Genomic DNA, 10,267 nt, shown 5'->3' on the forward strand with positions numbered 1-10,267 from the left:
ATTGTTGAGAAGTTTTGCATAAGAATTTTTTTGTTCCAGGCCAGAAATATTTTATACATTTTCTTCTAACTTTAAAGTTTTACCTTGCACTTTTAGCTAATTAATCCAATTTGCGTGTACCTGGTGTTACGTAAAGTTAAAATTTTAGTTTTCTTCATATTGGGAGCCAATTTTTGTAGATAGAACTGTCTTCCCTGGTCCTATTGATCTGCAGTAACATGATCATAGTATTTTCTGTTCCTGTACATACGGTTCTGTCCCTACAACCTTTCCATCTATTTATCTGTCTTCAACCAAGTTGCATTGTTTTTATTTGTAGGGCTTTGTGGTAGGTCTTAGTTATTTACTAGAGTTACTTATCTCTGGTATAGAGAAATACTATGAATTTTCATAGTTTGATCTTGAATGTCTTTGACTTCCTCATATATCTCCAACCCTGTTCTTTCTCCTTCTGCCATCTGGGAGTTCCTCAGCCTAGTAGCTCAATCCTTTAATTTCTTCTTTACTATATTCTTCTTATTATGAGCCTCTTTTATTTTGTTTTTATTTCAACCATTGTATTTTCTTATATATTTCTAATTGTTTCTATTTTATCACTAATATCTTCTTTTATTTTCTTATTTAAAGTATTCGTCGGTTGCCACAGTTCTGCTTCAAATGTTTAGGTTGGTCAATTCCGTTTATAGTGCTTTTCCTCTTCAGATATCTAGTTTTTGGCCTGTGGGTTCAAGTTGACTTAGGATTATCAGATATGGTTTGCTGATAAGGGGTGAGTAAATTTTCAAAGTCAGAGCCTTTTATTTGGTGACAGCCCTACCTAGTTTGATGACTCAGATTTCCTGTCAGTCCGTCAGGAAAATCTTATGGTCAGGGTTGAAGCAGTAATACTCAATGTGTACTCAATTCACACCTGTTTTCTTCAACTCTTCACCCTGCCAGGCTTTTTTAATGCACTAATATAACCTCGGGGACACCAGCACAGATGGCTTAGGCTACTGATTCAGGTTTTGTTCTAAAGAAACAGACTACCAGGAACCAAGACAGAAACAAAACCTAAGACGTTTGGTCCAACCTGTCTTCTCTCTGCCGGCTGCATATGCCTCCCTTCCCAGATTGCAGCCTTGCACTGCCTGGCACACTCGTCCAGGCAACATTCTGTCTTCCCGTGGATGCCTCAGTTATGTTGTTGCTTGGTGACTCTTATTTTGTTGTTATTGTTTGCTTGATAGATTAATTCTTAGAATCCTTGTTTCCTTCCTGTTTTTAATTTCTCCAGAGCTCAGTTTTGGGAAGAGAGTCAAACTCCTGCTTTGTGCCATCTTTGCAGGAAACTAAATCACTTTTTAATGATGTTTTTGCTAAGATGTGAAAGCAAAAAACAAAACAAAACAAAAAAAAACAACAACAAAACCCTAGCCTTTTTTACCATATACTCATAGGTCCTTAACAAATTTCAATTCACTCTTCTGGAGGTTGTACAAATTTGTGCAGAAGACCGTATATTAGGGAAAATGAATTAATCATAGCTACCAGCATAAAACATAATGCTGACCAAACATAACAAATGTCAGTTGCATTTGTATAAAGTTAAACAATAAGCAAAATGATTATTGTGCTGCTTCAAGATAGATATGTATAGTAAAGCCATAGAGGAAAAAACTAAAGGAATTATTAATACGAAATATAGAATAAGATTAAGTCCAGGGCATAGAAAGAGTGTGATCAGTTAGGTCAGCAGGGAGCTCTAAAGTTACTCACGATACTCTGTTTTTGTAAGCTGGGTAGTGGATGTTAGATATTCATTCAGTTTATTATTAACCTTTAAATATACATATATGTAAATCCATTGCATTGTATGCATGATACATTTCACAATGGAAAGAAATTTAACAAAAGAAGGGAGAAATCATGGTATAATATGATGTGGTAAGAACAACAATTACGCAAGAGAGAGAAGATTAAATATTGTAAACTTAATAATCGAACTCAACATGATTTCCCTATTAAAAGGTAAAATCTTTTAGGTTAGAAATGAAAAACAGTATTTTGCCAAATGTGAATTTCAATTAGCATATCTCAAACAAAATAACAAAAAAATATGAATATGAAATAATAAGCAGAGATATAGCAGACAAATTTAAAAGGACAGCAATAGTCAAGCTATTAATATCAGAAGAAGCAGACTTTAAGGAATTAAATTAAAGTAGAGAAATGCTGTCATTTGATATAGAAAAGGGTATGATTTATAGTAAAGATAAAATTTAGACTTCAACATGTCTCTTTCAATACTGGATAGATTAACATAGAAAAAATAAGTCATAAACATTTGATGAAAAAGCTCAATGTTTGATCGCACTTTCTGCTAAGTCCCATTTTTGTACATCTTTACACCTCTGAAATGAAAATTTGTCTTGATGCTTTGGTGTTGTCCACACATGCCTGTATTTAGTCATAGACGTCTACACTTTTTTCACTTCAAGTTATTGTTGGTGCTATGTGTGTTGAGTATAATTGCTATTAATTTTTAAAGATTATATTATTACTTAGATTGAAAAAAAATATTGTGAATGCCAAAAATTATTGAAGTGAGACGGTTATGTGGAATTTGATATTAAAGAAGCAACCCCTTATGTTTGGAGGAATGAATGAAATTCCCTATTTTCTTGCAAAAGTGATGACAATGATTTATAGGAACTAAGAAAAGATAAGTAGAAGAAAACTGCTAAAAGATTACTTAGTACATGCCAACAGCAAAATCTGCAGAAACAGGGTTAACAACTTGGAAGAAAATTCCAGAGACAATAGTGCTATGTTTGCTCCTGTGAGGTAGTGTTTGGTAATATCCACGTACTGAAGTTCTGATGGCACAATAAACAATATTGTGATGAAAAACATGAACATCCATGGTTTTAAGCTCCATAGTGATTTAAAAGAGTCAGACTCTGAATATGTTTAAGGTTATTTTGAAATGTGTTTTGCAGATATTTAATTTTACATAGGAACAAGAATAAGATAAAATATCTATCTACGTATATCTAAGAGAACTGGAATTTATAGTTTTTTGTCTCTGTCTATATCATATGTCAGACAAGCCTAACTGCAGACTGAATCTGCAGTTGTGGGGGGGTAGTCTGTGGTAGTGAGGCAGGTTCTGGCAAGCCTGTGGCTCAGTGAGCCTAACACAGAACGGATCAAAGAATGCAAGACAAAAACTAGGCCCCAGTATCTGGTGACCTTGAACTTCAGGTCACCCTGATCATGGCTGCCTCAATAACTGGGCAAAGGTCGATTTGCAGGTAGAAGACTTCAGATATTGGCTCCACAGCCACAGAGAAGGTAGTTGCTAATAACTCAGAAGTCACTAACTGGTCATATGACCTTGAACAAGTAACTTAAAGTCCTTTGGGTTTAGCATCTCCTCCTTTGTAACATTAAAGGGTTTGTCCAGATGATCCCTCAATGGCTTCCAGCGCTAACGTTCTCTTAACAAAGGTACAGCAGGAAGCTATTTTGGGCCATATACTTTACTTGCTGCATTGAGAGTTTTCATTACTTTATAAGCTTTTGTTATTTCAAAGATGACTGTTGTTGTTAGAAATCTAGGTTGGCTCTAGTGGGCTTGTTATATCGATACCCTTTTCATTTCAGTTCCAAGACTTTGATGATCGTTTCCAGTGAGAGCATCGCAAAATAAAATCATGTTTTCGGTCTAACATTTGTTTCATCTTCATCTTTTGTCAATGGAAATATTTGTCATTTCAACATTTTCCAATGACACTTCTTTCCTCATTCGGGGCCTTTGAAGTCTCTCTCATCAGAGTGAAAGCCTTTGCTAATGGTTCTCCAGGGCTGCTGCTTGGGTCAGAAAGGGGTTCAGGCAAGCCTGCTTAAGTATTAACCAAGGTCTCTAGGCAGTCTCCTTCTCTTCCTGATAAAGAGAGCAATATTCAATTAGAGGACAAAGATTTGGAGGGAACAACTCTCACAAGGCTTGGTGGTTCCTGTTACCTTAGTGTTGCTGATTGGAAGTCAGCTTATTTAGAAGGCAGACCCTGTAGGCCCCTTCCCAGGAGAAGCCTGGGCGTCCTGGGTTTGGGGGCGAGGGGACAGCTGACCTGGTTATCCCTTCCTGAGAAACACAGCTGGTGACCGAAACACGTCAGCAACTCCTGCAGCTTGGAGAGGCTTCGCTTACCTAACGGGTTGCAAAGCTTTTCTGAAGGTGCATAAGGAAAGCTTTCCACATGCATCAGGTCACAATGCAAGTGTGTTGCTGAGAAACAGGGTTCAAATCAGTTTTTTTTCAGGTTTGAAATTAAGATTGTTCTGGTTGAAATCAGGTTTGTTCCAGAAAACCCAGGATCTCTGATGCTTCTGCTTTCAGGGGAGGTTGAAGCAGGATGATTTCATTACCTTTAGGTAGACCTCCAAGAGAAATATCAATGGTGCTGAGCAGAAGGGATAAATACACTTGTTATTGCTAAGAGTAGCAGGTGACTTTTGAATTAAGTATCCAGTAGCACAAATCTTGTTGGGGGCGGTCCTGAATGGTGCATGCAGAAGGAGAAGAATGGGAGGCATTAGACCTACTGAAGAGTCGCTGATGGTTAAAACTCCTCATCCACAGCCTGGTCTGACCCTTGCTCTAAGCGCTAAGACTTTCACCAGGACAAACAGTAACATGCACTTTCTTCTATATTTATAGAACATCGTCCACCAAGGCACAAAATAAACCTAGGGTCATCCTGATTTCCACCCCTGTGATACCCCCCTACCCAATCAAGTGAAAACGTTGCCTGAGCATTTACCATCCTCTCAGCCCATCCCTACTTCCTCTGCTCTAGCCTTACCTTATCCACTCCCTCCCAAATCTAATCTTTAAACTGTTATCAGGGTCCTAATTTCAATACAGTCACGGGGATGAAAAGTATAGCACTGAGAATACAGTCAATGTTGCAATAAGTATGTACAGTGCTAGGTGGGTACTAGACTAATCGTGGGGGATCACTGCACAAATTATGTAATGTCTAACCACTGAGCTGTACACCTGAAACTAATATAAAATCATACTGAATGTCAACTGTAACGGAAAAAAATTCAAAAATAAGAAAAAATTAAAAAGTAAATATATTCAGACCATCCTTTGCTTTTTCATGCCTTCGTGATAAAACGCAAGTTTGTTTGAGTGACACGGCTTTTTATGACCTGTCTCCTCACTAATTCTTTATTTTCATCCTTCCCGTTTCCTCTCACTTGCACGTAACATTTCAGTTCTAGTGAACTTGGTCGTTTAATATCCCACGGCGCTTCATGTACTTGTGCCCAGGCGCCTCCGCTCTGCTTCTTGTCAGCCCGTATCTGCCTGCTGGAGCACCTTGTCTTGTCACCTGGAGGACTTTTCAGGTGGTCCCCACGTAAAGGTAACTGGGAGGAGCCCAGCTGCCTGAAAGTGTGTGGGGACAGAGTCCCAGAGAGCAGTTTCCAGGCTCTTGGCCTCACGTGGAAAGGTGCTGGCTCAGGTAGTAGATGGCCATCAGCTGTGGCTAGTTGGCCATCAGCTGTTACCGGTTAACCATTGGCCACTGATATAACTGCCATGGCTAAGCTAGCAAGCGTGGATTGCAGTTAGCAGGGTGGATTACAGTTAGCAAGTGGGGTTGGTTGGCAGAGAAGCAGACCGCAGGTTGCGGATCGTGTGGCTCCTGCTTCCTGTGTTTCCAACCCAGCCACCAGCGAGACTATAGTGGTATGACTCCCCTATCTATGGCTCTGTGGGTGTTCCTTTTTGGCCTCACCATATCCTGTGTTCTTGTGTGGGGAGTGGGAGCTGAGACCCTGCATGACACATGGTGCAGGGAGCAGGGTGTGGTGTTGACTGAAACTCTCAGAAAGGCAATGGAGCAGCTTATTGCATGAAAACTCAGTTTTAGGAAGCCCATGAGTTGCTGCGCCAGGAACAGGAGACGTGATCTGCTTGGGAGAAATGTGACCCCGCAGTGAATTGGTGGGTCTGTCAAGCCTCCGGATGGCATGCCACCCTGTAGGCCATGGTGGGCGTCACCTTCCTTTTGGTGGTTCGCTGCTGCCATGGGATCCTAGAGTTGTGGGCATCTGACACTGAGGCCTCCACCCAATCGGATGCTTGGCATGGCGAGCAGGATTCCGGCCAGGTAGGAATGGTATCTGACTCCTGGGCAGGAGGACAGGTGGCCCCCACACAGTAGCTGGACCCCCAAGGAGAGGTGGGAGGACATGGGTGGTTCTCCAGCCAGTGTGGAGAGGGCCCTGCAGGTTCTAGCTGAATGGTTGCCGGAGGAGGTGAAGAATACAGCCAGCTGTGTGGGCTGGATGTTCCTTACCGCCTTGTGTCGTAATAAGGAGGACACACTTAATGAAATAGCTCAGGAACGGGACTGGAGACACCACATGAGACCCCACATGACAAAATGATATCAGATCCACTGGCTGGTCTGGCTCCTTCTGTAACCAGCCTCCTCACATACTGATGAGTTTAGGTCGCCCCATTTTAGAGATGGGAAAAAAATGTATTAATGAAAGATTTTAAATAGTGGGCTGGCAATCATACACCTAATAATCGGCAAAGAAGGAATTGACCTTACTTGGTTGAACCTTCCCATCGGTATCTCTCATCATTAGGGGTGGCAGCTACCTCTGTAGACTTCTGATGTTACATTGCCTAACACCTGCCTCCTTCTTAGTTCCAAGAGGATAAGCAAAATTGCTTATGCTCATTTATATACTAGTCATGGTTGTCCATTCAGAATTTGTTATTTGACTCTGAGTCAGGGCTGGAGACAAATTTTTTTTTTAATTAAAGTTTATTGGGGTGGCAATTGTTAGTAAAGTTACATAGATTTCAGGTGTACAATTCTGTATTACATCATCTATAAATCCCATTGTGTGTTTACCATCCAGAGTCAGTTCTTCTTCCATCACCATATATTTGATCCCCTTTACCCTCATCTACCACCCTCTTCCTCCCTTACCATCTGGTAACCACTAAATTGTTGTCTGTGTCTATGAATTTTTGTTTCTCATTTGTTTGTCTTTTTCTTTTGTTGTTTTTGGTTTATATACCACATATCAGTGAAATCATATGGTTCTCTGCTTTTTCTGTCTGACTTATTTCGCTTAGCTTTATACTCTCAAGATCCATCCATATTGTCACAAATGGTCCGATTTCACCTTTTCTTACCGCCGAATAGTATTCCATTGTGTATATATGCTACAACTTCTTTATCCATTCATCTATCGAAGGACATTTTGGTTGTTTCCAATGTCTTGGCCACCGTAAACAGAACTGCAATGAACATTGGAGCACATGTGTCTTTATGGATAAATGTTTTCAGATTTTTTGGGTAGATACCTAGGAGTGGGATTGCTGGGCCATACAGTAATTCTATTTTTAATTATTTAAGGAACCTCCACAGTGCCTTCCATAACAGCTGCACCAATCTGCATTCCCACCAACAGTGTATGAGGGTTCCTTTTTCTCCACAGCCTCTCCAACACTTGTTATTATTTGTCTTATTGATGAAAGCCATTCTGACTGGGGTGAGGTGATATCTCATTGTGGTTTTTATTTGCATTTCTCTGATAATTAGTGATGTCGAGCATTTTTTCATATGACTATTTGCCATTTGTATGTCCTCTTTGGAGAAATGTCTCCTCTGCCCATTTTTTCAATTGGGTTGTTTGTTTTTTTGGTGTTAAGTTGTATGAGTTCCTTGTATATTTTGGATATTAGCCCCTTATCTGAGGCACTGTTTGCAAAAATCTTCTCCCATTCAGTTGGTTGCCTCTTTATTTTGTCAATGGTTTCTTTTGCTGTGCAGAAGCTTTTAAGTTTCATATAGTCCCATTCGTTTATTTTAACTTTTACTTCCCTTGCCTTTGGAGTCAAATTCATAAAATGCTCTTTGAACCCAAGGTCCATAAGTTTAGTACCTATGTTTTCTTCTATGCAGTTGATTGTGTCAGGTCTTATGCTTAAGTCTTTGAACCATTTTGAATTAACTTTGGTACATGGTGACAGATTGCAGTCCAGTTTCATTCTTTTGCACATGGCTTTCCAATTCTGCCAGCACTATTTATTGAAGAGGCTGTCTTTTCTCCATTGTATGTTTTTTTTCTTTTTTGTCAAAAATTATCTGTCCATATTTATGTGGTTTTATTTCTGGGTTCTCAATTCTATTCCGTTGGTCTACGTGTCTGTTTTTCTGCCAATACCATGCTGTTTTGATTATTGTTGCCCTGTAGTACAAGTTAAAGTCAGAGAGTGTGATATCTCCAGCGTTGTTCTTTTTTCTTAACATTACTTTGGCTATTTGAGGTCTTTTGTGGTTCCATACAAATCTGATGATTTTTTGTTCTATTTCTTTAAAAAAATGCTATTGGGATTTTGATGGGGATTGCATTAAATCTGTATATTGCTGTGGGTAATATGGCCATTTTAACTATGTTGATTCTTCCAATCCATGAGCATGGAATGTCTTTTCATTTCTTTGTGTCTTCTTCAATTTCTTTAAAAAATGTCATAGTTTTCAGCATACAGGTCTTTCACATCCTTAGTTAAGTTTATTCCTAGGTATTTTATTATTTTTGCTGCAATTGCAAAATTATTTTTTTATTTCTTTTTCTGAGATTTCATTGTTAGTATATAGGACTGCAACGGACTTTTGTACGTTGAGTTTGTAGCTAGCAATTTTACTGTATTAGTTGATTGTTTCTAATAGCTTTTTGGTGGAGTCTTTAGGGTTTTCTATATATAGCATCATGTGGAGACAAAATTTTCATTACAGAAGCACTGGCTGTGATTATAATATTAAAAATGCCACCCATTTAGAACCAGATTACAGATTATACTGTCACAATTACCATTCTTCCAGTTTGTACTTCAGATGTTTAAAAAACAGATTAAAACCATTTCCAATATGATACCACTTGGTGTCGCTATTAGTCTGTTGACCAACTGATGATTTTCTTTTCATATATTCCAGACAAATGACAATTTGTTTATTTTAAAGAAATACGTTCGGGCTAAGCTGGAATAGATTTAAGCAAGAAATTTAGTTGAATTCTGATAGAGAATTCAACTAAATTTCTTGCTTTTTAATTTTAATTTTCAAAACAATAGTGAGCAACTTTGGGGTTATTTCAGTAAACATATTTCTGAATAAATAATTCTTCTCTTAATTAGAAATAAAAAGCCTCAGTTATTACATCCAAGTCACCTTAGTGTACTGAACAGAAACAAAAGGACCAAAGAAACTCTTAAAATGTTGTCAAGGACAAATCAATGCAAAATGAAATGGAATGTTTAGAATTGATTTTTCACAACTAGCAATTTGATTGTTAGTACCATTCTAGTTTTTATTGTGCCAAAGAAGTTGTAAGCCTTTGGGTCCACTGAGGTGGCTTTAAAAAAATAAATAAATAAATAAATAAAATATATATATATATATATATATATATATATATATATATATATATATAGTACTTATCGTATAAAGATATTTTGTTAAGTGATTTACATGTAGAAAGTCTAATCATCTTCATCATTATGACTCTTTTAATTCTTTACTTTTGTTTAATGCTTTGCAGCTCACAAAGCGCTTATCTTAATGATTCCCATGAGACAGAGAGAAAATGTCAAAAATACTCAGGGAAACCATTAGAAACAAAGAAGAGACGGGGAAACATTTATGACTCATACTTCCTATTATTCTGGACTTATAAAGGTATATCAAAGTTTATTAGACTCATCTCGCATCTTGCTATTTGATGGCATATTTTTCCTAGTACTTGCTATGATCACCAGATTTCTGCATGGCTTAAAAAAAACCACCACATTGAAAATAAAGTCAAGGAGAAAATGAATAACTGTGTCTAGTTTTCCATTCTAAGGACTCTAACTTTCCTTCAGGATCAAACACTGGCTGGGTCAAGAATCAAGGCCAGCCAAAATGCATGAGAGTCGACTACGTCGTGACCATCAAATCTTTGTGTCAGCACAGATTTCACCTTGAGGTCTAGGCCTGTATAGTGAATTGCCTATTGGAAATTGTCTTCCAGATTGTCTATAGGCATTTCAAATTGAACATATTTCGAGTAATACATTTCAACATTTTTCAACATTTTCCATCCCTGCATCTGCTGCACCCCACCCCGCCCCCAGCTGATTTCCTCCTGAGAGTCCAGTCTCACTGCATGGCTCCCAGCCCATTCTCCTAGCCAGAAACCTGGA

The sequence above is a fragment of the Rhinolophus sinicus genome, chromosome 4, assembly GCF_057876585.1.
Source record: "Rhinolophus sinicus isolate RSI-liver-muscle chromosome 4, RSI-T2T, whole genome shotgun sequence".
NCBI lineage: Eukaryota > Metazoa > Chordata > Mammalia > Chiroptera > Rhinolophidae > Rhinolophus > Rhinolophus sinicus.